At 38.3% G+C, this 24,894-nt stretch overlaps 1 protein-coding gene across 1 annotated transcript in view; it reads left to right on the forward strand.

The window, feature by feature from the left end:
- Nucleotides 1-1,644: 1,644 nt before the first annotated feature.
- The window catches only part of CEP128 (centrosomal protein 128), a 667,652-nt gene continuing 644,402 nt past the window's right edge, over nucleotides 1,645-24,894 (forward strand). Inside the window, exons 1-2 of the mRNA XM_053697350.1 lie at nucleotides 1,645-1,705; nucleotides 16,631-16,723. The gene's annotated coding sequence lies outside the window, so the exon portion shown is untranslated. The remainder of the gene's footprint in view (nucleotides 1,706-16,630; nucleotides 16,724-24,894) is intronic.

The raw sequence follows: 24,894 nt of genomic DNA on the forward strand, positions 1-24,894 counted from the left end.
CAACTCCCAGTCCTACTGCCAGTTTCTGGAAGACACCTTCCTCAAGCAGTGGTACAGGAAGAAGTCTGCATCCTTCAAGAAAAACATGATTTTCATGCAGGACAATGCTCCATCACACGCGTCCAAGTACTCCACAGCGTGGCTGGCAAGAAAGGGTATAAAAGAAGAAAATCTAATGACATGGCCTCCTTGTTCACCTGATCTGAACCCCATTGAGAACCTGTGGTCCATCATCAAATGTGAGATTTACAAGGAGGGAAAACAGTACACCTCTCTGAACAGTGTCTGGGAGGCTGTGGTTGCTGCTGCACGCAATGTTGATGGTGAACAGATCAAAACACTGACAGAATCCATGGATGGCAGGCTTTTGAGTGTCCTTGCAAAGAAAGGTGGCTATATTGGTCACTGATTTGTTTTTGTTTTGTTTTTGAATGTCAGAAATGTATATTTGTGAATGTTGAGATGTTATTTTGGTTTCACTGGTAAAAATAAATAATTGAAATGGGTATATATTTGTTTTTTGTTAAGTTGCCTAATAATTATGCACAGTAATAGTCACCTGCACACACAGATATCCCCCTAAAATAGCTAAAACTAAAAACAAACTAAAAACTACTTCCAAAACTATTCAGCTTTGATATTAATGATTTTTTGGGTTCATTGAGAACATGGTTGTTGTTCAATAATAAAATTAATCCTCAAAAATACAACTTGCCTAATAATTCTGCACTCCCTGTAATAGAAGCAATGAACCAGAACGTTTAAAACGACACAAAACCCCAAAATGTATTTTTCATGATTAATATAGGGCATGGTTTTAAACAATTTATCTATTTTAATTATATTATCAAATTTGCTTTATTCTCTTAGTATCATTTGTTAAATGAGCATCAAAGCACTGCATAAAGGGTATGCTAATGACAAGAGTCATATATGTACAGCTACCAATCAGCAGCTAGCTAACAGTAATACATTGCTGCCCTTGAGCCTACCTAGGTATGCTTTTCAACAAAGAATACCAAGAGAATGAAGTAAATTATATACTAGAAGAAAATTTGAAAGTTAATTAAAATTGCATGTTCTAACTGAATCAGAAAAGTTGAATTTTGACTTTACTGTCCCTTTATCTTCCACCTCCCTTTTAAGCCCAAGCTTACTTAGGTGTTATACTTACAACCCGCATTCTAACTGTATCCCCTGTATTTGTCCTTGTCCTTTCTGCTGGATGCCTAGTGCTTATATCAACCAACATTAATATAAAACTTATTTGTTTATTATTAAATCCATAGCTGATATAGATTACCCATACAAAGTATTGCCAGCTAGTGCCCACTTATTGTACCACAGTGACCCCTACAGCTGGAACTTCATATTATCCCGCACCCTAGCAAATAAGAGATAGATGTAAATGGGTGTGGCTTCTATGCCCCCGCCAATCCAGCCGCCCTTCAACTAGGCGCTGCTACAACAAATTCTTAGTCGGCCTCGCCCATAACGCGATGGATGATGGATAATGTAGTCTGCAAGTATTTGAGTAACCGTAGCTTTAAGGATTTGTGAACTACATTTCCCTTGCTACCATGCGCATCTAATCTAGTAAGGGCTACTTCCTGCTTCCTGAAGCTGGCGGCAGGTTCAAGTTGCCATAGTTGCAATGGTGACAGTTACAGCAAGAAGTGAAGTGTTGGTACCTATGGGACAAGAGGTAAGTTTGGTTGATGGGTGCGAAGATGGTAGTAACGGAGATATAATGCAAAGGGAAACAACGAGGGGCATAACACATTATTATGTGTGAAATTAATGTAATTATGAGGCAAGAGGGGAAGTGTGAGGGGAAATTGTGCAAAAGCAGTAATGCTGGGACTAGTGTAATGAGAGGGGAGAGCATGCACATAGGTCACATATTTAATAAGGATGGAAAGAGGAGATAATGGAAGGGGACAGACTAAAGATGGTCAATGTAAAAAGGGGGATTTGAAATGGTTAGAGGGTGGCGAGAGATAATAAGAAAGTGATAGGAAACTGGGTGGGGAGTTGAGGGATATTGAATGATGAAAAGGTGAGAAGAGATGCAGAGAACGAAGATGATGAGAGAGAGAGGCTGTTCTTTGAAACATTGGGAGGAGATGAGAGGGACAGGATAATGTATTTAACAAAAAACATCAACAAAAAAAATCCAATCAAGTAAATGGAAAATATAAAGGACTCGTGGCAGGTACAGTGCAGGTGATCAGAGAAAAGATAATGTGATGAAGAGACAATAACTAAAGTACATGGGATAAATACATAAGACCCAGTGATGGACAGTGCAGGTGATCAGAGAAAAGATAATGTGATGAAGAGACAATAACTAAAGTACATGGGATAAATACATAAGACCCTGTGATGGACAGTGCAGGTGATCAGAGAAAAGATAATGTGATGAAGAGACGATAACTAAAGTACATGGGATAAATACATAAGACCCAGTGATGGACAGTGCAGGTGATAAGAGTAAAGATAATGTGATGAAGAGACAATAACTAAAGTACATGGGATAAATACATAAGACCCTGTGATGGACAGTGCAGGTGATCAGAGAAAAGATAATGTGATGAAGAGACGATAACTAAAGTACATGGGATAAATACATAAGACCCTGTGATGGACAGTGCAGGTGATCAGAGAAAAGATAATGTGATGAAGAGACGATAACTAAAGTACATGGGATAAATACATAAGACCCAGTGATGGACAGTGCAGGTGATCAGAGAAAAGATAATGTGATGAGGAGACAATAACTAAAGTACATGGGATAAATACATAAGACCCTGTGATGGACAGTGCAGGTGATCAGAGTAAAGATAATGTGATGAAGAGACAATAACTAAAGTACATGGGATAAATACATAAGACCCTGTGATGGACAGTGCAGGTGATCAGAGAAAAGATAATGTGATGAAGAGACGATAACTAAAGTACATGGGATAAATACATAAGACCCAGTGATGGACAGTGCAGGTGATAAGAGAAAAGATAATATGATGAGGAGACAATAACTAAAGTACATGGGATAAATACATAAGACCCAGTGATGGACAGTGCAGGTGATCAGAGAAAAGATAATGTGATGAAGAGACAATAACTAAAGTACATGGGATAAATACATAAGACCCAGTGATGGACAGTGCAGGTGATCAGAGAAAAGATAATGTGATGAAGAGACAATAACTAAAGTACATGGGATAAATACATAAGACCCTGTGATGGACAGTGCAGGTGATAAGAGAAAAGATAATGTGATGAAGAGACGATAACTAAAGTACATGGGATAAATACATAAGACCCAGTGATGGACAGTGCAGGTGATCAGAGAAAAGATAATGTGATGAAGAGACGATAACTAAAGTACATGGGATAAATACATAAGACCCAGTGATGGACAGTGCAGGTGATCAGAGAAAAGATAATGTGATGAAGAGACGATAACTAAAGTACATGGGATAAATACATAAGACCCTGTGATGGACAGTGCAGGTGATAAGAGAAAAGATAATGTGATGAAGAGACAATAACTAAAGTACATGGGATAAATACATAAGACCCTGTGATGGACAGTGCAGGTGATCAGAGAAAAGATAATGTGATGAGGAGACAATAACTAAAGTACATGGGATAAATACATAAGACCCAGTGATGGACAGTGCAGGTGATCAGAGAAAAGATAATGTGATGAAGAGACGATAACTAAAGTACATGGGATAAATACATAAGACCCAGTGATGGACAGTGCAGGTGATCAGAGAAAAGATAATGTGATGAAGAGACGATAACTAAAGTACATGGGATAAATACATAAGACCCTGTGATGGACAGTGCAGGTGATCAGAGAAAAGATAATGTGATGAGGAGACAATAACTAAAGTACATGGGATAAATACATAAGACCCTGTGATGGACAGTGCAGGTGATAAGAGAAAAGATAATATGATGAGGAGACAATAACTAAAGTACATGGGATAAATACATAAGACCCTGTGATGGACAGTGCAGGTGATCAGAGAAAAGATAATATGATGAGGAGACAATAACTAAAGTACATGGGATAAATACATAAGACCCAGTGATGGACAGTGCAGGTGATAAGAGAAAAGATAATATGATGAGGAGACAATAACTAAAGTACATGGGATAAATACATAAGACCCTGTGATGGACAGTGCAGGTGATCAGAGAAAAGATAATGTGATGAGGAGACGATAACTAAAGTACATGGGATAAATACATAAGACCCTGTGATGGACAGTGCAGGTGATAAGAGAAAAGATAATGTGATGAGGAGACAATAACTAAAGTACATGGGATAAATACATAAGACCCTGTGATGGACAGTGCAGGTGATAAGAGAAAAGATAATGTGATGAGGAGACAATAACTAAAGTACATGGGATAAATACATAAGACCCTGTGATGGACAGTGCAGGTGATCAGAGAAAAGATAATGTGATGAGGAGACGATAACTAAAGTACATGGGATAAATACATAAGACCCTGTGATGGACAGTGCAGGTGATCAGAGAAAAGATAATGTGATGAGGAGACGATAACTAAAGTACATGGGATAAATACATAAGACCCTGTGATGGACATGCACGTTGCAATGGATAATTAAAGAAGGGGAACTAAGAGAAATGAAACATAATTAAAGTTCCAGTGGTGCAGATAGGGCCTCTAAAGAATCATGTGTTAGTCTAGGGAGCCCATCCATTTAAAGGATAGGAAACCCAAAACTGTTCTTTTGGGATTCACACAGAGCATACAATTTTAAATAAGTTATTAATTTACCTCTATTAGGAAATTTTCTTAGTTCCCATGATATTCTGTGTTGAAGAGATACCTAGGTAGGCATTTGGAGCACTCCATGGTGGGAAATAGTGCTGCCATTTAGTGCTCTTGCAAATGGATAACAGTCTTGCAAAACTGCTGCCATATAGTGTTCCTTATATGTTCACGCTCCTGAGCTTACGTCCATGCTTTTCAACAAAAGATGCCAAGAGTAAAAAGAAAAATTGATAATAGAAATACATTAGAAAGTTGTTTAAAATGGTATGCTCTGTCTGAATCACAAAAGAAAATGGCTGGGTTTCATGTCCCTTTAACACTCGCACACCTCTCGGCTTTTTAAATGTTGAAATTCCATAGACTAACACAAGAACAAGAGAGAACTCTTAGTGAAAAAAACTGCAACTTAATATACTTTTGAAAGGGAAGAGAAAGCAGAAAAGGTTTCAATATAACATAACAGAACCATTTGGAGGATAAAAGGAGATTTGAGAGAAGAGGTTAGAAATTGAGGAATCACATAAAAGGAAGTTAAATATTATTGTGCAATAAGAAAACGAGTAAAGTAACAAGCATCTGGCATAATACAAAAAGAGATGCTGTGCAGGCAGATCCAGCAGCATAAAAAAACTGTGCAAGCGAGTAAAACATTTTCCGAAGTAGGGAGATGCAAGTCAAGTCAGCTTCAAATTGAAGTCATTGGATTGTGTGTGCGCGTCTATCTTTTAAATGAAATCGAAGCCTTTTAAATAAATAAAGATTACTTGAACATGTTGACTTTAAAATGTGAGATTATGTGCAGGAAGTTATTATGAGGAAGGAAGCTGGGGGAGGGGTGTGTTCCATTCAGAAAACAATGTTACAGTCAGTAAGTGCATAGGGACTGTGTGTATCAGACTATTAACAGAAGGGTATAGGGAGGAAAGTTCGAGATCAGGATGGTCACTGTGTGGGTTAGGGGATATGATCTGAGTTGTACTCATTTTAAGTCTGTCAGGTGTCTGGGTGTCAGACTGGGACACCCTCAAGCATATTTTGGGAAGCAGCTCCTGCATTATGGGCATATGGTATAAGGTGCATGGCTTTTTAAATGATGTATTAGGAAGGTGTCTGCAGTGTTTCCCCCGGGACCTTATTAAAAGTGCACCACCGTCTTGTTTTACTGATCACTGGCTAAAATGTAAACCAATATTTACTTAAAATGAGTTAGTATTAAATGCTTATTGCACAGATTCTATTAAATACATTTGTGTTAAATGATGCAGTCAATTTGTGCCTTGGATAGCAGAAAATGTTATAATTTTACAAAGTATTACACTGTCCCCCTGGCTACTTCATTATTCCACCTGACAAAATGTCCTGTGGGGAACACTGTGTCTGTATTTAGTTTATGAGAACAAATTATTTCATGTATAGAACACTCAAAAGAGCAACGTGGCCCTTAGGTACTACAGATAGCATCACTTTCACTTCCTGATATGTTTGTGTATAGTTGTGAGCCTTTAAAGGGACATGAAACCCACATTTTTTCTTTCATGTAAAGAATACGATCTTAAAAAATTTCTAATTTATTTCTATTATCAGATTTGCTTTGTACTCATGTTATCCTTTGTTGAAGGAGCAGCAATGCACTACTGGGAGCTAGCTAAAAACATTGCAGTATCCAATGACGAGATATTATATATATATATATATATATATATATATATATATATATATATATATATATATATATATATATATAATTTCAGCCACCAATCACCAGCTAGCACCCATGAGCACATTGCTGCACCTACGCCTACCTAGCTATGCTTTTCAACAATCCGATAATAGAATTAAATTGGAAAGTTGTTTAAAAATGGCATGCACTATCTGAATCATGTCAGTTTATTTTTCTACTTTACTGCCCTTTTGTGATCCCTAGGATTCATTTTACCTGTTGGAGTGTTTGTTTACAAATAGCTAATTTACCTTTATTATATTATTATTAATAGCTGCTTTTGCCTGTTGAAACCTCCACCTATGCTAAAAAATCCAATACTGCTGTAATTGGTAAAGAAAAGCTATGTAAACAAGATCTATTCTAACAGATTAAATTACTCTCATTGGAGAATGGGAGAGGTAGGAACTAATATGTTAATTTTCTATTGTTATCTCACAGAGATAAGGAAGCCTTTGTGTATAAATAGAATATGGTAATAAAACTGGTTCTCCCTGCAAGCTCAGCTAATTTTAATGAATTTTGGTTTTAAAGAGCAAAAAACAGTTATTTCATATATAAAAATAAACTTAAATTATTTTTTGCACATTTTGCCAAGGGGCAGTGTAATACTTTGCAATATTATAACATTTTCTGTTATCAATAAATGTTAACTTAAAGGGACATGAATCCCAAATCTTTCTTTCTTGGTTCACATCTTTCTAATTTGCTAAATTTTCTTGGTATCATTCGTTGAAGAAGCAGCAATGCACTTCTGGGAAGTAGCTGAACACATTGGTGAGCAAATAACATGAGGCATATATGTTCAGCCACCAATCAGCAGCTCCTGAACCTACCTAGGTATACATTTCAGCAAAGTTTACCAAGAGAACAAAACACATTAGATAATAGAAGTAAGTTGTAAAGTTGTTTGAAAATTAAAATCATCTGCTCTATCTGAATCATGAAAGAAAAACTTTGGGTTGCATGTCCATTTAAGCCATTTAAAGCACACAGGGGTGGCCCGTAAAATCAGCTAAGTGGTGTGCCCATTAAATAGCTCCCAGGGAGAACACGGATACATTTCCTCTGTTTTATACTCTGTAACTGGTACAAGTCTTAGGGCTGCGGAATCTACAGATAAATAATAATAAATACAAGTCATTGTAAACGCAGTAAGGGGTTCTACAGTACACCGTCCTTCTAACACCATCAATAGGAGTGAAGCAGAGTGCTCCCTAAATTAGAGCATGCATGCACCGTTTAGTTGTTATAGGATAAGAGAGACGAGAATATTTTGCTGAAATAGCTCAGCAGTTTGTCTAACTGGTACATTGCTTAAAGGGACATGAAACCCAAAGATTTTCGTTCATGGCAGCGCATACAATTTAAATTTTATTATCAAATTTGCTTCATTCTCTTGGTATCCTTTTGTTGATGGATCAGTAATGCACTGCTAGGAGCTAGCTGAGTACCCCAGAGGCAGAACGCAAACTGGGAAAGGCTAGGGGCAGGTTTGAAAAAAAAAAAATCTAAGAACCATTCAACAATCTACTGCTATGCAGCACTACTGCATATTTGACTGTTCACTTCCAACAGCACTTTGCTGTGGATGCTCTGTGTTAAGGAAAACTTACACAGTGCAGCCAGAGCAAAGCTCTGTTTGAAGAGAACAGCCTGATGTGAAGCAGCGATGCAAAGTTAAAGCAGTAACATTTCCTGCATATGTCCTGTTCTTTCTGCAGAAATGCTGCATTTTCTGCGATTACATCTCCGATCACTGCATGTTCTGCCTTGGGGCCGAGTACATCTGATGAGTCAATGACAAGAGGCATATGTATGCAGCCACCAATCACTAGCTAGCTCCCAGTAAAGCATTTCAGCTCCAGAGCCTACCTATGTATGCTTTTCAACAAATGATACTAAGAGAACAAAACAAAATAGATAATAGAAGTAAATTGAAAAGGTGGTTTAGAATTGCTTGCTGTATATGAATCATGAAAGTTTGACTTACTGTTCCTTTTAAGTGTTACATTTTTAAGTGTTAAATTTTTATTTTATATCTAAAGTTATGAAGATGTGTTGACCAAATCAAATATTATATATTTATATAGTTACCTGCAAGGCAGAACATGTTGTGATCTGATGTCTTTACAGAAAATGCAGACATGGACACATGCAGGAACTGTTGCCTCTTTCCCTTTGCAGAGCTCCTCTGCATCATCAGGCTGTTGTCAAACAGCACTGTACTCTGGCTGCACTGTGTAAGTTTTCCTTAACACAGTGCATCCAGAACAAAGTGCTGTTTGAAGAGAACAGTCAGATATGGAATAGCGCTGCAAAGCAGCAGTGCATTTATTGTTGATTGGCTCTCAGGGATTTTTTTCAGACATTTTAAGAACATAAAATGTCTTTTTTTTTTTCTCTGCAGCTAATTTGCAATGCAATTTTCAACTGCTGCACTATATTATAAAACTTAAAGTGAATATTATTTTTGATGCTAAAGTGCCCGGTTTTTAAAAATTCTATTAAAAACAGGGTTACTTTAATTCATCAAAATTTTACATTTCACTCCTGTTGTGAAAAAAAAACTTACCTTTTAAACTTGACAGCCGCTCCAGCTTCCTCCACCCGTCGCAAAGCCTCTTCCTGGATCTAAAATGAGGAATCCGGCTTCTTCCAATCACGGCGTTGAATCAGGCACTGATTCCCCCGGGGGGGAAGCCGTGATTGGAGGATGACCTATCCATCATTTCTTACGTCAGAAATGGCTTGCAACGACCGGAGGAAGCTGGAGCTGCTGTCAAGATTAAAAGGTAAGTTGTTTTTTTTTCACAACAGGAGTGAAATGTAAATTTTGATAAATTAAAGTGCCCCTGTTTTTAATTGATTTTTTTTTTTTTTAAAACGGGCACTTTAGCATCAAAATTGACATTTTATTTATTTATTTATTTATTTATAAAATATTTTACCAGGAAGGATACATTGAGATTTCTCTCGTTTTCAAGTATGTCCTAGGTCCACAAAACATTGCATTGATACAATAGTGTACAATAAAATACAAAAACAATAATAATACACAATATATGCAAACATTTAACATAGAACTGGTAGGAAATATTTAATCAACCATGACAGGCACATTGTTTTGAGATATGTATAGAGGGATCTCTTAAAGGATATTAGGCTTGGGGAAGGTTTGAAAGTGTGCGGGAGGCCGTTCCATAATTGTGGTGCTCTGTAGGAAAAGAAGGATCGAGCTGCTATCTTTTTGTATTGAGGCAAGCTAAATAATGTGCTGGTACTGGATCGGAGGTTATAGGAGGTGGGAATAGCCGGGGAAGCATTCTGCTCAGGTAGGGTGGGAGCTTCCTAGAAAGGCTCTTAAACACAAGGCAGGAAAGATGGAGGGTGCGTCTGGATTCCAGCGTCAGCCAGTTTAGTTCTTTTAGCATGTCACAATGGTGGGTCCTGTAGTTACATTGTAGCACAAAGCGGCAGAACGAGTTATATAACGTATTAAGTTTATTAAAGGGACATTAAACACTTTGAGATGGTGATATAAAATGATAAATTGTATATATAAAACAACTCTGCAATATACTTTCATTATTTATTTTGTCCTCTTTGCCTGTAATTCCATTCTGAAATTGTGAGCTTTTCAGTTCCTGTTAGAAATGGAAGTGCAGAATACTTACATTCCACACAGCCATTGGCTGCACACTCTAGTGACCTATTTATATCGGTCCCTAATTGGCCACAGCAGAGAAGGTAACACAAGTTACAACATGGCAGCTCCCAGTGTTTTATAGACACTAAAACTTTACACTTATTTTGTCACTTATTAAAGTAATGAGATGAGTTCTTTATATAGATCTTTATCTCTATCTTTAGATATCTTTTGTTGACGAAATAACAATGCACATGGGTGAGCCAATCACATGAGGCATCTATGTGCAGCCACCAATCAGCAGCTACTGAGCCTATCTAGATTTGCTTTTCAGCAAAGGATATCAAGAGAATGAATCAAATTACAAAATAGAAGTAAATTAGAAAGTTGTTTAAAATTGCATGCTCTTTCAAAACCATGAAAGAAAAAAAATTGGGTTTCATGTCCCTTTAATTCCAAAATAATCAATGAGATTGGGAAATCTTTGGATAGAGTTAGGTCTAACTGATTATAAGTGAGACATTTTAGAGACTGATTAGTTTATATGAGAACTACTATGATTAGTCAGAAGAAATACATTGACTGTATTCCAGCAATGTACATAGCTTGATTGCAAAGGAATAGAAAAGAGAGAAACTATGTAATCTTGTAAACGGTTATAGCTTTATCTCTGCATAGAGATAGAGATAAAAGTAATAATTGATTAAACTTTACAGTGCACCATATCTGTAGAAATACTTACCTCTTCGTCTTGAAAGCCGCACCAGCCCGTCGCAAGCCTCTTCCTACGTCAGAAATGACTATTCCGGCCTTCCTCCAATCACGACGTTGCTTTAAGCAATGCTTCCCCCGGGGGGGAAGCCATGATTGAAGGATGCCGGAATCGTCATTGCTGACATAGGAAGAGGCTTGCGACGGGCTGGTGTGGCTTTCAAGACGAAAAGAGGTAAGTATTTCTACAGATATGGTGCAATGTAAAGTTTCATCAATGAAAGTGCCCCGGTTTTTAATAGTATTTTTAAAAACCGGGCACTACTTGATGAAACTTTACATTCACTTTAAATATAGCACAATTTTTATTTTTCGTAAGTTAACATTTTACAGGGCAATGGAACGTTGAGTTTCACGATACCCAAATGTTGAACCACTGGAAAGTGATACAGAAAATATCACCTGAATATCTCTATGTAAAAAAGGAAGATAATTTACCTCAAAATTTGTCAGTAGCCACATCCCATTGCAAATCAAGATACTAGTCCTGGGACTTACATGGGAGCCACAGTCATGTTATTTCCCTCTGAAATCTCACAAGATCACAGTAAAGCAAAGTTTTGTTTGTTTTTCAACACACAGCTGGCAGTAGCTGAAGGATCGGTTTGGAATAAAATATTTCTGTTATTTTTTACATAGAGATGCTCAGGTAATATTTTCTTCTGTTTTTTTTAGTTATGCTGCATCACTTTCTAGTGATTTAGCATATGGATATTATGTCCCTTTAAAGGGACAGTCAACACCAGAATTTTTGTTGTTTAAAAAGAAAGATAATCCCATTATTACCCATTACCCAGTTTTGCATAACCAACAGTGTTCTAGAAATACACCTTTTACCTCTGTGATTATCTTGTATCTAAGCCTCTAAAGACTGCCCCCTTATTTCAGTTCCTTTGACAGACTTGCATTTTAGCCAATCAGTGCTTACTCCATGGTAACTTCACGTGCATGAGCTCAATGTTATCTATATGAAACATATGAACTAATGCCCTCTAGTGGTAAAAATGCATTCAGATTAGAGGCAGTCTTCAAGGTCTAAGAAATTAGCATATGGGCCTGCTAGGTTTAGCTTTCAACTAAGAATACCAAAAGAACAAAGCAAAATTGGTGATAAAAGTAAATTGGAAAGTTGTTTAAAATGACATTCCCTATTTAAATCATGAAAGTTTTTTTGGACTTGACTGTCCCTTTAAAGTGAAGGTAAAGTTTGCCGGTTTTCTCACCTTTACTATATTACTGACATGCTATATAGTGTGATCGCTATTTTAAAAAAAATTATTTTAATATGTATTATTGTATTTATAACTAATGTTTTTTTACCTACTTTGCTGGTCTTCGCTCCTCCCTCCATGAATTTCCGGATTTTACAGTCTATTACGTACAAAGCGGTCCCACCCACTCTATACGTACTTCAAAAGCGCGTTCTCGCTTGCCGGACAAAGTGCGCATGCGCACACCTCGGCTTATCTTCTATTTGCGCCTGCGTGAGTGAAATTCAATATTTTGTGGTCTCTATCGTAATTGCGCATGCGCTAAACTGGAGCGAGCCCGGGTAGGAAGTTAAAGGTAATAATGCAAACGCATGCGCAGAACGTCCAAATATGTTGTGACTAGGGTTGCACCGATACCATTTTTTTATGACTACAAGTACCGATGAGTACAAGTACCGATACTTGTTTTCAAATACTCGCCGATACCAATTACCGATACTTTACCAAGCACAATACAGACTAATTATTTAATATTCCTTCTTTATAATTAAAAAAGGACTGTAATTCAAAAGACATTATGAAATAATAAAAAAGTTCACTGAACATGTTTATAAATAAAAAATATTACAATAAAATATTAAATTTAAAGGGGTGATGCAATTGGGTTGTAGGGCTGTTATATAACATCAATCTGACATTTGTATGGAGGTTCGACTCTAAGCTGAACAGCCTTTCACTTTCTACACTACTGCATGGGGCAGAAAGATATTTTTGGGCCATTTTAGCCAGAGCTGGAAATCTGTTTATTAACTGCCCAGTACTTCAGGGGTTTGTCTGAACGAGGTACAGTGATCTCTCCTACAATAATACAAATAACAGCAATTTGTAATGGCAGAACAGTAGTAAACAATTGTTAGTTTAGTCTCCACTCCAGTTTAACCCCTTAACGACCAAGGACGTACGCCATACGTCCTCAAAAAAAACACACTTAACGCCTGAGGACGTATGGCATACGTCCTCGGTCTGGAAAGCAGCTGGAAGCGATCCTGCTCGCTTTCAGCTGCTTTCCGGTTATTGCAGTGATGCCTCAACATCGAGGCATCCTGCAATAACCCCCCTTGGCCATCCGATGCAGAGAGAGCCACTCTGTGGCCCTCTCTGTACCGGACATCGATGGCTGGTTTCGTTGGTGGGTGGGAGCCAGTGTGGGAGGCGGGTGGGCGGCCATCGATGGGCCGTATGATGTGGAGGGGGGCGGGATCGTGGGCGGGAACGCCGGGTGCACGCGCGGGGGTAGGGAGCGGGTGGAAACCGCTACACTACAGAAAAATGATGGGAGAAAAGTGGCAGTGATTGCCAAATATATTTAAATATGTCGATCTAAGAGATCTGGGAGGGGGTGGTGGATTGGTCTTTTGGGGGGGGGGCAAGCTACACTACAGAAAATTATTTAAAAAAATAATAAAAACATGTTTTACTATAAACTGGGTACTGGCAGACAGCTGCCAGTACCAAAGATGGCTACTAATAAGTTAGAGGGGGATGGGTAAAGAGCTGTTTGGGGGGTATCATGGAGGTTGATTTCAGTGAGAAACCTAAAATTGTGAAAAATTTTACTTTTTTTTTTTTTTTTTTTATTTAATCGCATTTGGCGTTGAAATGGTGGCATGAAATATACCAAAATGGGCCTAGATCAATACTTAGGGTTGTCTACTACACTACAATAAAGCTAAAATTAACCCTACAAGCTCCCTACATGCTCCGTAATTAACCCCTTCATTGCTGGGCATAATACACGTGTGGTGCGCAGTGGCATTTAGCGGCCTTCTAATTACCAAAAAGCGACACCAAATCCATATATGTCTGCTATTTATGAAAAAAGGGGATTCCAGAGAAGCATTTACAACCATTTGTGCCATAATTGCACGAGCTGTTTGTAAATAAATTCAGTGAGAAACCTAAAGTTGTAACAAAATTGTGAAAAAGTGAACAATTTTTTTTATTTGATCGCATTTGGTGGTGAAATGGTGGCATGAAATATACCAAAATGGGCCTAGATCAATACTTTGGGATGTCTTCTAAAAAAATATATATACATGTCAAGGGATATTCAGAGATTCCTAAAAGATATTAGTGTCCCAATGTAACTAGCGCTAAGTTTGAAAAAAAGTGGTTTGGAAATAGCAAAGTGCTACTTGTATTTATGGCCCTATAACTTGCAAAAAAAGCAAAGAAGATGTAGACACTGGGTATTTCTAAACTCAGGACAAAATTTAGAAACTATTTAGCATGGGTGTTTTTTGATGGTTGTAGATGTGTAACAGATTTTTGGGGTCAAAGTTAGAAAAAGTGTGTTTTTTTTCCATTTTTTCCTCATATTTTATATTTTGTTTATAGTAAATTATAAGATATGATGAAAATAATGGTATCTTTAGAAAGTCCATTTAATGGCGAGAAAAACGGTATATAATATGTGTGGGTACAGTAAAGGAGTAAGAGGAAAATTACAGCTAAACACAAACACTGCAGAAATGTAAAAATAGCCTTGGTCCCAAACGGACAGAAAATGGAAAAGTGCTGTGGTCATTAAGGGGTTAAAATGAAATGGGAACATGCAGTTTGAAAAAAACACCACAAGATAGCATATGGGTAGGAGGTATCGGTTTAAGTATCGGTGCATTTGCACGAGTACAAGTACTCATGCAAATGCTTGGTATCGGTATCGGTGCATCCCTAGTTGTGACGTCAAATGACGGCCGCCTAACGGCCAGGCTTACTATTGGGTGATTCAAGAACGTGACCGGACCCAAAAAAACCCCTAAAAACCGGGCTGATTTTAAACCGATATGAAAATGCAAAATAAAGGCTTTTAAATCGGTAAATATATGAAGCTAATTAAATTGATGAATTACAGTACCTCTAATTTTAAACGTATTTACATTGCCACTAATCCAATCCTGCGAAGTTCATCTGCACTTTGTCACTTCTGGAAGTGATTTGCTGCAGTGATTTGACCTGTTTTGCCAATGTTCTGAAAGGTCTTTAGATAATACGGATAGATGCTCTCTACCTGTCTATCATAAATATGAATTTTAATACCGTGTATCTTTATTTGCATTGTTTTACTCCTTTTCTTGTTCTTGATATGTAATCTTATAGAGTAAAATACAAATATTATAATTCCTGTTCATTTTAAACAAATTGCTTTTAATATGTGCTAAACCTCTGCAGGAATAAAATAAAGTTGTGCTCCTGTTCCACTCCAGTTAAAGGGACAGTCTAGTCAAATATAAACTTTCATGATTCAGATAGAGCATACAATTTTAAACAACTTTCCAATTTACTTCTGTTATCAAATTGTCTTTGTTTTTTGTTATCCTTTGTTGAAAAGCTGGGATGTAAGCTCATGAGTGTGCATGTGTCCATAACACTATATTGCAGCAGTTTTGCAACAATGTTATACATTAGCAGGAGCACTAGATGGCAGCACTATTTCCTGTCATGTAGTGCTTCAGGCATGTGAACGCTACCTACCTAGGTATCCCTTCAACAAACAATAACATGAGAACTAAACAAATTTGATAATAGAAGTAAATTGGAAACTTTTTAAAAATTGTATTCTCTATCTAAATAATGAAAGAAAATGTTTGGGTTTACTGTCCCTTTAAAGGGACAGTCTAGTCAAATATAAACTTTCATGATTCAGATAGGGCTTGTCATTTTAAACAACTTTCCCATTTACTTTTATCATCAATTTTGCTTTGTTCTCTTGGTATTCTTAATTGAAAGCTAAACCTAGAAGGCTCATATTCAAATTTCTTAGCCCTTGAAGGCCACCTCTTATCTGAATGCATTTTGACATTTTTTTTCACAACTAGAGGGCGTTAGTTAATGTGTGCCATATTGATAACTTTGTGTTTATGCCCGATGAGTTACCTACCTAATGATTGGCTAAAAAGCAAGTCTGTCAAAAGAACTGAAATAAGGGGGCAGTTTGCAGAGGCTTAGATGCACGGTAATCACAGAGGTAAAAAGTGTATTAATATAACAATGTTGGTTGTGCAAAACTGGGGAATGGATAATTTAAGGTATTATCTTTCTTTTTAAACAATAACAATTCTGGTGTAGACCTTCCTTTTAATACTTTAATGAAGTAGGCTTTTTAAAATGATGGCCTCTGGGCTGACTGCAGGGCAGTGCAAACTTCTCAGTAGCTGATATAGTTATTATACTATAAATGTGCACATTTTAAATAAAATATTTTGCTTTTACCCCTGGGGCAGAAAAGTGCATTTTTTATATACTGGGGTGCTATATCTGTTGTTTTATGGGGAGAAAGAGTTTAGAAAATGCAGTGAAGATTTTAACGATTAAAATCTGCATTTGTGTTTTTGCTTTTTTTTTGATGCATATCTTTTTCTGAAAATGTCAGAATTATAAAATATTTTTTTTCTTTAGTGAAAGCCGTTTTGACGCCTGCTTAGAGCTGCAGAGCTGGTCTCGAGCTGCACACCGCAGGAATACAGAATAGTCCCACATTTGAAATTAAAGGTGAGTTATTCGCAGAAATTCTGGTTGAATCTTCACATCTTGCAGCGTTTCAGTTGTTCTTCAGCCTATGTGCCTTCTCCGCTCAGGCTAGATGATATAAGATGCCGTATGGCGATGTCCATCTTACAATTTTAAAAGCACAAATTTTAGCTTGAGAGATGTTTATTTTGCTATGTAGGATTCTTGATGTGAGAGACTCGCTACTTAATAATATAAGGCTAAAAAACTAATCCCAAAAATTTGCTTGATTTCTCTCGATTCCGCAAGCTTTTGATCATTAGTCTCTTTGTAATAAACCATTAAATAGGCCTCAGTGTGCAGTGTTCTCTACAGAACATTTTGCCAGCCGACTGGCATGATGAAGTAGCTGGGTGAGGGTAGTGTAATACTTTTCCAATACTATAACATTTTCTGTTATTTATAAATGGTACTTAAAGTGAAAGTGAATCCTAGCGTCTGTGAAACGCTAGGATCAACCATTGAAACAAAGGGGCCTTTCATTCATGAAGTATAAAATAATTCATGCTGAAAGCTCCTTTATTTGTTTCAAGCGTTTGCCGTTCTGAGCTGCTCAGGCAGCCCACGGCAGAATGCTGTTTTGCTAGAGAGGTGAGAGTTTTCACCTCTTAGCAAATAGCGTGTGGGAAATCCAGCTCCCAAGGGCCCCAAGCCGAATTTCCCACATGGCTATTGGCTAAGAGGTGAAAGTGTCACCTCTCAAGCCAAACAGCGATCTGCCGTGGGCTGCCTTAGCATCTATGTAGTTTGTTAAATGTGATGAGTGATCCATGTTTCATAGGTGAAAAATGTAGCAGTATAGAGGTCTAACAAGCGATTATTATTATTACGGCTGTTAAATTATTACAGGAAAAGACTCATTAAATTCTGATGAAATGGGTACCATATTATCCTAAACAGATGGCATAAACTTATCATCAGTGACTGTGAAAGAGCCATCTGTAGGCCAATTATGGTATTGCAAGCAGGTTATACTTTTTGTTTTCTTTCTGGTTTCTGTTTGTTCTCTTTGTATTAAATAAAGGTCCTCAGAATTCTGCTCAGTGCGTGTAACTGTACATTAGTTTATGTGTTGGGAATGAGTCGCTCTTTATAGTCTCCTGTAGCACAGCTAAGAGATGATCTTGTGTTCTTGACATGTAATTCAAGGAAGCCGAGAAAAACGTCCTCTTTTTGAAATAAAAGTGAGTGGCACTTGAAGGTTTCAAGATAATTCTAAGAGAAAATGGCGCATGTAGACCTTTTTTTTTTTTTTTTTGTCATAATCAACTTTTATTAATGTACTTGGAACATTACAGAGACATTGTGTTCTCCTGATATACAACATCTAAAGATATTTTAAATATATATGTATATTATTTTTTTTTTTAAATAAGTATTATATTATAGAAATATTTAAAATATATTATAGAATATACTATAATAATTAGTCATTTCAAAAATAGTAGTATCTCAAAGTACAAAATGTAGAATAAAACTCCCATTACGGTATCTCATTAATAAATGGTATTGTTAATTAAAGGGCCACTCAATGCAGTGGAATTACATAATTAACAAGTGCATAATAAAAAGACAATGATTTAACACCTACTCTGAATTTCAAATAAGTAGTAGATTTTTTTTTTTCTGACAAATGTATTTTTTCTACCATTTTCCGTCCCCCTGTATCATGAGATAGACATCAACCAATCACAGACTAGTATGCGTATACCCTGTCAGTTTGTGCACATGCTCAGTAGGATCTTGTACCCCAGTAAGTGTGAATATAAAAAGACTGCAAAATTTCATAATGGAAGTAAATTGGAAAGTGTCATAAAAATGGCATGTTCTATCTAAATCATAAAAGTTTATTTTGACTTGAGTGCCCCTTTAATGTTTTACAGTATTATAATATTGTTTCCATGTGACTGACATAATTACAGATGTGTCCATTTTATTGTTTTTTATAAAGCCTTATTTTTTTTTAGGCCTAATAGATCTGACACCTTTCATGTCCACAGCATATTTTAAAATTGTTTCCCCTTAATGTGTTTCTATTTTTTATTATTATTCTTTATTTATAAAGCGCCAAAAGATTCTGCAGCGCTGTTCATAGGTAACAAAGATAAAAGGACAGTACAATATGAGACACCAGACAAAATTTAACAAACAAATACAGGAGGAATTGGGAGCCCTGTTCCCGTGGGAAGTTACAATCTAAATGGGTAGGAGGGTGAGAAACAGGAGGTGGGGACTGCAAAGGTGGGAGTGATGTTAGTGTGAAGTTAGATGAGGGCAACTATTAGGCAAGTGGAATTCATTAGTTACTGATTTGGTTATAGGCTTCCCTGAACAAGAAGGTCTTTAGGGAGCGTTTAAAGGAGGAGAGGTTGGGGGAAAGTCTGACAGCACGAGGAAGTGCGTTCCAGAGGGTTGGTGCCGCACGAGAGAAGTCCTGTAGTCTAGCATGAGAGGAGGTGATGGTAGAAGAGGCAAGGAGTAGATCGTTGTTGGATCTTATGGAACGGGCTGGAGTATATTTTTTGATGATTGAGGACAGGTATGGGGGGGCTGCATTGGTAAGGGCTTTGTAGGTCAAAGTGAGAATTTTGAATTTAATTCTGCTGTGAATGGGGAGCCAGTGAAGGGACTCACAGAGGGGTGCGGCAGATACAGAGCATCGGGAGAGGTGGATTAGCCTAGCAGAGGCATTTAGGATGGATTGAAGAGGGGAGAGGCAGGCCAGTAAGTAAGTTATTACAGTAGTCAAGCCGGGAAATTACTAGGGAATGGATTAGCTGTTTAGTAGTTTCAGCACTCAGAAAAGGACTCATTTTGGAGATATTGCGTAGGTGGTTGCGACAGGATGAAGAGAGCGATTGGATGTGGGGTATGAAGGGCAGATTGGAGTCGAGTGTAACTCCAAGGCAGCGGACTTGGGGTGATGGGGAGATAGTGGTGTCACCGACAGTGATAGTAAAGTTAGAAACTGGAGTAGAATTAGTTTGGGGGATTAAAAGAAGCTCCAGTCTTGGACATGTTGATTTTTAGGTGGTGAGAGGCCATCCAGGAAGAAATGCCAGATAAGCAGCCGCTGATGTGGGAAAGGACAGACGGAAAGCGTGCAGGGGTGGATAGGTAGATCTGAGTATCATCAGCATAGAGGTGATAGTTGAAGCCATAGCTACTAATAAGTTTACGCAGTGAGGAAGTATAAATAGAGAAGAGTAGAGGGCCTAGAACAGAGCCTTGAGCTACTCCAACAGACTTGTGACTTGTTATACTAGTTCTAGAGGTATTTTAAAGTATGGGAATTGTTCCTTTAGGTTTAGTTCTGTATGTGAAATAGCTATTTCTGCTAATTGAAACCACAATCCAATAAAATAGACTGAACTTGTAGGCAAAGCTGACCTGATTAGCTTATCTGTCTGTCTATACAAAATCCTCATCTTATTTCTTAATGTTTACTCAGACTAATTCTTAGGATCTTGTGAGCTAAAGCTCTCTGCTCAGATGCAATGGTTTCAATCACTGCAAGAGCCCTCTCAAGTTTCTAAAAAGACAGATTTTGCTATACTTCTCTAAGCCCACCTCAATATAGCACTGCATGAATTGAGTTTTGTTACATTTACACTTTGCAGTTTGTATTTTATATAACTTTTTTTTTTTTTAGGGGTCGACAAATCTGTTTAAAATTTAGGAGCTAGTAATAATAATTAGGAGCCATGCAATAGTATTTGTGTATAGATATATGAAGAATAACTTCAGGGGTGAAATTTTAGGAGCCAGTGGCTCCCTGGTTTTGTCGAACCCTGCTTTAGATTATGTCCTTTGTTTTATCAAATAAGATATATATATATATATATATATATATATATATATATATATTATTATTATTATTTTGTAGAGCGCTAACAGATTCCGCAGCGCTATAAACAAAGGCGGAGTACAACAAAACATTTATAGGGATCAAACGGGTAGAGGACCCTACCAAGAGTTGCACTGTTGTAGTCAGCTCTTAAGAAGGTGATCTACAAACAGCTGGACTCTTAGGTTTACATGCTAATGGGGTTCAGGGGATAGCAATGGAGGAGAGGAACTGGTATAAAGAAAGGTTAGTGTAAGTTGTATGCATCCCTGGACAGTAGAGTCTTTAGGGAGCGCTTGAAGCTTTCAAAACTAGGGGAGAGTCTTGTGGAGCGAGGCAGAGAGTTCCACAAGATGGGAGCCAGTCTGGAGAAGTCCTGTAAATGGGAGTGTGATGAGGTGACAAGATAGTAGGAGAGTAGGAGTCATGAGCAGAGCCAAAGGGACAGGAGGGAGAGTATCTGGAGACAAGGTCTGAGATATAGGGGGAGCAGTGCAGTTGAGGGCTTTGTATGTCAGAGTGAGCATTTTGTGTTTAATCCTGGAGGCAAGAGGAAGCCAGTGAAGGGATTGGCATAAGTGTGCCTATCGGATATCCACAGAGGTGAAAGGCAGTATAGAGAGGGAAGTAGAGGAGATGCTGGCCCTAGGGGTAATTAGACCGTCTTAGAGTCCTTGGGTTAATCCGGTAGTCCTAGTACCTAAGAAGAATGGAACCACATGGTTCTGTGTGGACTATCGACAGCTTAATGCTCAGACGGTGTCAGATGCCTACCCCATGCCCTGCATGGAAGAGCTTGCAGGGGCAAGCTATCTGATTACTATGGATCTGAGCAAAGACTACTGGCAGATTCCGCTGACCCCAGAGGCTAGGGAGAAGTCTGCATTCATCACTTCAAGTGGCCTCTATGAATTTTTAGTGATGCCATTTGGAATGAGAAATGCCCCGGCTACCTTCCAACGCCTGGTCAATTGCTTACTAGAGGGGATGCAGGGGTAGGCTTGGACATACTTGGATGACATTGCTGTGTTTAGTAGTTCGTCGGAGACCCATTTAGTACATGTAGCTGCAGTGCTTAAACGGATCCAAGAAGCGGGGCTGACCCTGAAACCAACCAAATGTCAAGTGGGTATGCCGGAGGTATTGTACCTAAGACACCAGGGGTGAGGGGTGATCACCTGAAGCCAGAACCAGCTAAGGTGGAAGCCCTCATTCCGTGGCCAGTGCCCAAAACAAAAAATAAAGTTATGGCTTTCCTAGGCACCACAGGGTATTACAGGAAATTTGTGCCCCAGTATAGTGCCCTGGCCAAACCCCTGACACATTTGACACAAAAGCGACACCCTAGTCTGGTAGCCTGGTCTCCCACCTGTGAAAACTCCTTTGAGGCGCTGAAGACTGTGCTGGCTAGCGCTCCAATTCTAGCTGCACCGGACTACAGCAAGAAATTATTGGTGCAGACCGATGTCTCGGACTATGGCATAGGGGCTGTGCTCAGCCAGGTGGGGGAGGAGGGGAGTGAAAACCCTGTGGTGTATTTGAGCAGAAAACTGCTACCCAGAGAAGTGGCTTATGCCATTATTGAGAAGGTATGTCTGGCCATAGTGTGGGCGCTACGCAAACTGCAGCCCTATTTGTACGGCCGGACCTTCACTGTGATTACGGATCACAACCCCCTGAGCTGGCTGCCACTGGTGTCTGGCGAGAACTGTAAATTGCTGCGCTGGAGTTTAACATTACAAGAATTAGATTTTTCTATTCAGCACAAAAAAGGCAGTGCGCATGGAAATGTAGATGGACTCTCCAGACAGGCCAGCCTTAAAGGGACTCTGAACCCCAAATTTTTCTTTCGTGATTCAGATAGAGCATGACATTTTAAGCATCTTTCTAATTTACTCCTATTATCAAATTTTCTTCATTCTCTTGGTATCTTTATTTGAAATGAAAGAATGTAAGTTTAGATGCCGGCCCATTTTTGGTGAACAGCCTGGGTTGTCCTTGCTGATTGGTGGATACATTTATACACCAATAAAAAAGTGCTGTCCAGAGTTCTGAACCGAAAAAAAGCTTAGATGCCTTCTTTTTCAAATAAAGATAGCATTAGAACGAAGAAAAATTGATAATAGGAGTAAATTAGAAAGTTGCTTAAAATTGCATGCTCTATCTGAATTACAAAATATTTTTTTTTTGGGTTCAGTGTCCCTTTAATGAGGGTCGGGCGAGTTAAACCGCCGGATGAGGCGGTTGTAACATCTTAGGGGGAAGGTGTGACAAAAGAGTGGGTGCCCAGACTCACTGATGGGGGGGTTGGGCCCACATGGTTTCCCTTATTCTGTGTTTTGGGGCTTGCCTCTCATGCATGTATGTCACTAACAGTGGTGTATTGCTATTTGTACAAATTATGTCAAAAGCCAGTATACAAAGAAAGATTTTCACTGCTTAAAAGACTGATTTACGTATCTGAGCAGGCTGCTTCAAAGCAGAGAGTTAATTACTCATGGCAGTAAATCTTCTAGGGACAAAGGTGGTAAATGGTCCATCTATTACCCTCAGATCTGGCACTTAAAAAGTCTGCAGTTGTACATCCTCAGCCAGACTGACTACAATCTCAGCAGGTCATCAGGGGGTGGGACTGACAGCTGTTAACAGTGATGCTCCTCTGTGTGCTGGGCTACGATTGGTTGCTAAAATCATCGCTAGGGAGCGTGTTGTGAGCTGACAAGAGAGATGGGCAGTTTTTAAAACAACTTTGCGTCTGAAAAAATAGAGAGTTATTACAAGTTGCATATAAAGAGAGAAGCGCTCTACCCGAAACGAACAACAGCTCATCGGCTAGTTCTATCGCGATTACCACCCGGAAGCAGCCTCTTTTAGACCAGTGTGCTTTTCACAGAGGAAAACTTTCCTGAAGTATATCAGTCTTATCCCGCCAAGTAAGGTCAGTCCAGCCTTGAAATGCCAGGCAATTCTCCTCTGGACAAGGAACATGACAACCCCAGACGATCGTTTCGGCCTCCTATGGGCCTCGTCAGTGAGGTGCAGCCACATTCCTCTAAGCACACTGGTTGCCTGAACTATACAGGGGTCAATTACCCAAGAGCTCTCCAAGGGCCTATAGCAAGACTGTGCAAGAGGACTATTTGTATTTACCTGGATTCTACTGACTGTGGCTGATAGAACCGGGTCGTTTTTCTCCTAGCCCCAAAGTGAGTGTTCTTTCTGTATGTTGTGTAATTCTGTATGTTTGCCTATTTTTAGTGAATATGGTACAATTTTATTTCACCATTCGTTTTGCTGATTGAAATGATCCCAGTTAAACAACGGTATAGAGTGCTGGTCTCCTGTGACAATCCCTTTATTTCTCATTTCCCAGTTTTGCACAGCCAACATGGATATATTAATATACTTTTTTTTTTTTTACCTCTGTGGTTACCTTGTATCTAAGCCTCTCTTGTCAGCCCCCTGATCACATGACTTTTTATTTATTATCTCTTGACTTGCATTTTATCTGTTATGCACAACCCACGTGAACTAGCAGTCTCATGTTGTGAAAAGCAAATAAAAAAGCACGAGAAAAGAGGCTGTCTATAGTGGCTTAGAAACAGACAGATATTTAGAGGTTTGAATGTTATAAAGTATATTAATATAACAATGTTAGTTGTGCAAAGCTGGGGAATGGGTAGTAAAGGCGTTATCTATATTTTTAAACAATTACATTTTTAGTGTTGACTGCCACTTTTAAGAGGCTGTGTTCTAATTGGTGGAGGAATGAAGAAAGGAGTAGAGGAGTCAGATAGCTTATGACTTTCCAATCTTATATGATCCTTTTGTTTTTTTCAGTCATACGAGGGAATTGCTATTTGTTTCCATATGTCTAGTTATTAAGGACCTGGCATTTTTTAGAGCCAATTGGAAAAGTTGGAGATGGAATTTGCAAAAGTGATTAAGAGTTGTTTTTTTTTTTTTTTAAGGGCAACTGTTAGATTGTGAACAAACTCTTTGCTTAGTATGGAATAGGAAAGCTGGGATATATATGACCACGTAGGTGGAGGATGTTAACTTCTTTACTGGTTTTGAAATATTTTAAGACCCCCCCCCCCAGAAAATCAAGTTGTTTGTAAGGCAACTATACAGAGTTATTTTTAGACTATTTTGTCATGAGGCTAAGAGCAGGCCAATGCCTACTAAGCATAACTGTTCAAATGCAGTCATGAAAAAGGCTCCTTGTGTGGCATGCTCGTGAAAATAGTTATGTAGTTGTCCATACTTAAACTTTTTATACATCAAACCATTTCCTACCACATTC

Source organism: Bombina bombina, chromosome 1 (genome assembly GCF_027579735.1).
Source record: "Bombina bombina isolate aBomBom1 chromosome 1, aBomBom1.pri, whole genome shotgun sequence".
In the NCBI taxonomy this organism is placed as follows: Eukaryota; Metazoa; Chordata; class Amphibia; order Anura; family Bombinatoridae; genus Bombina; species Bombina bombina.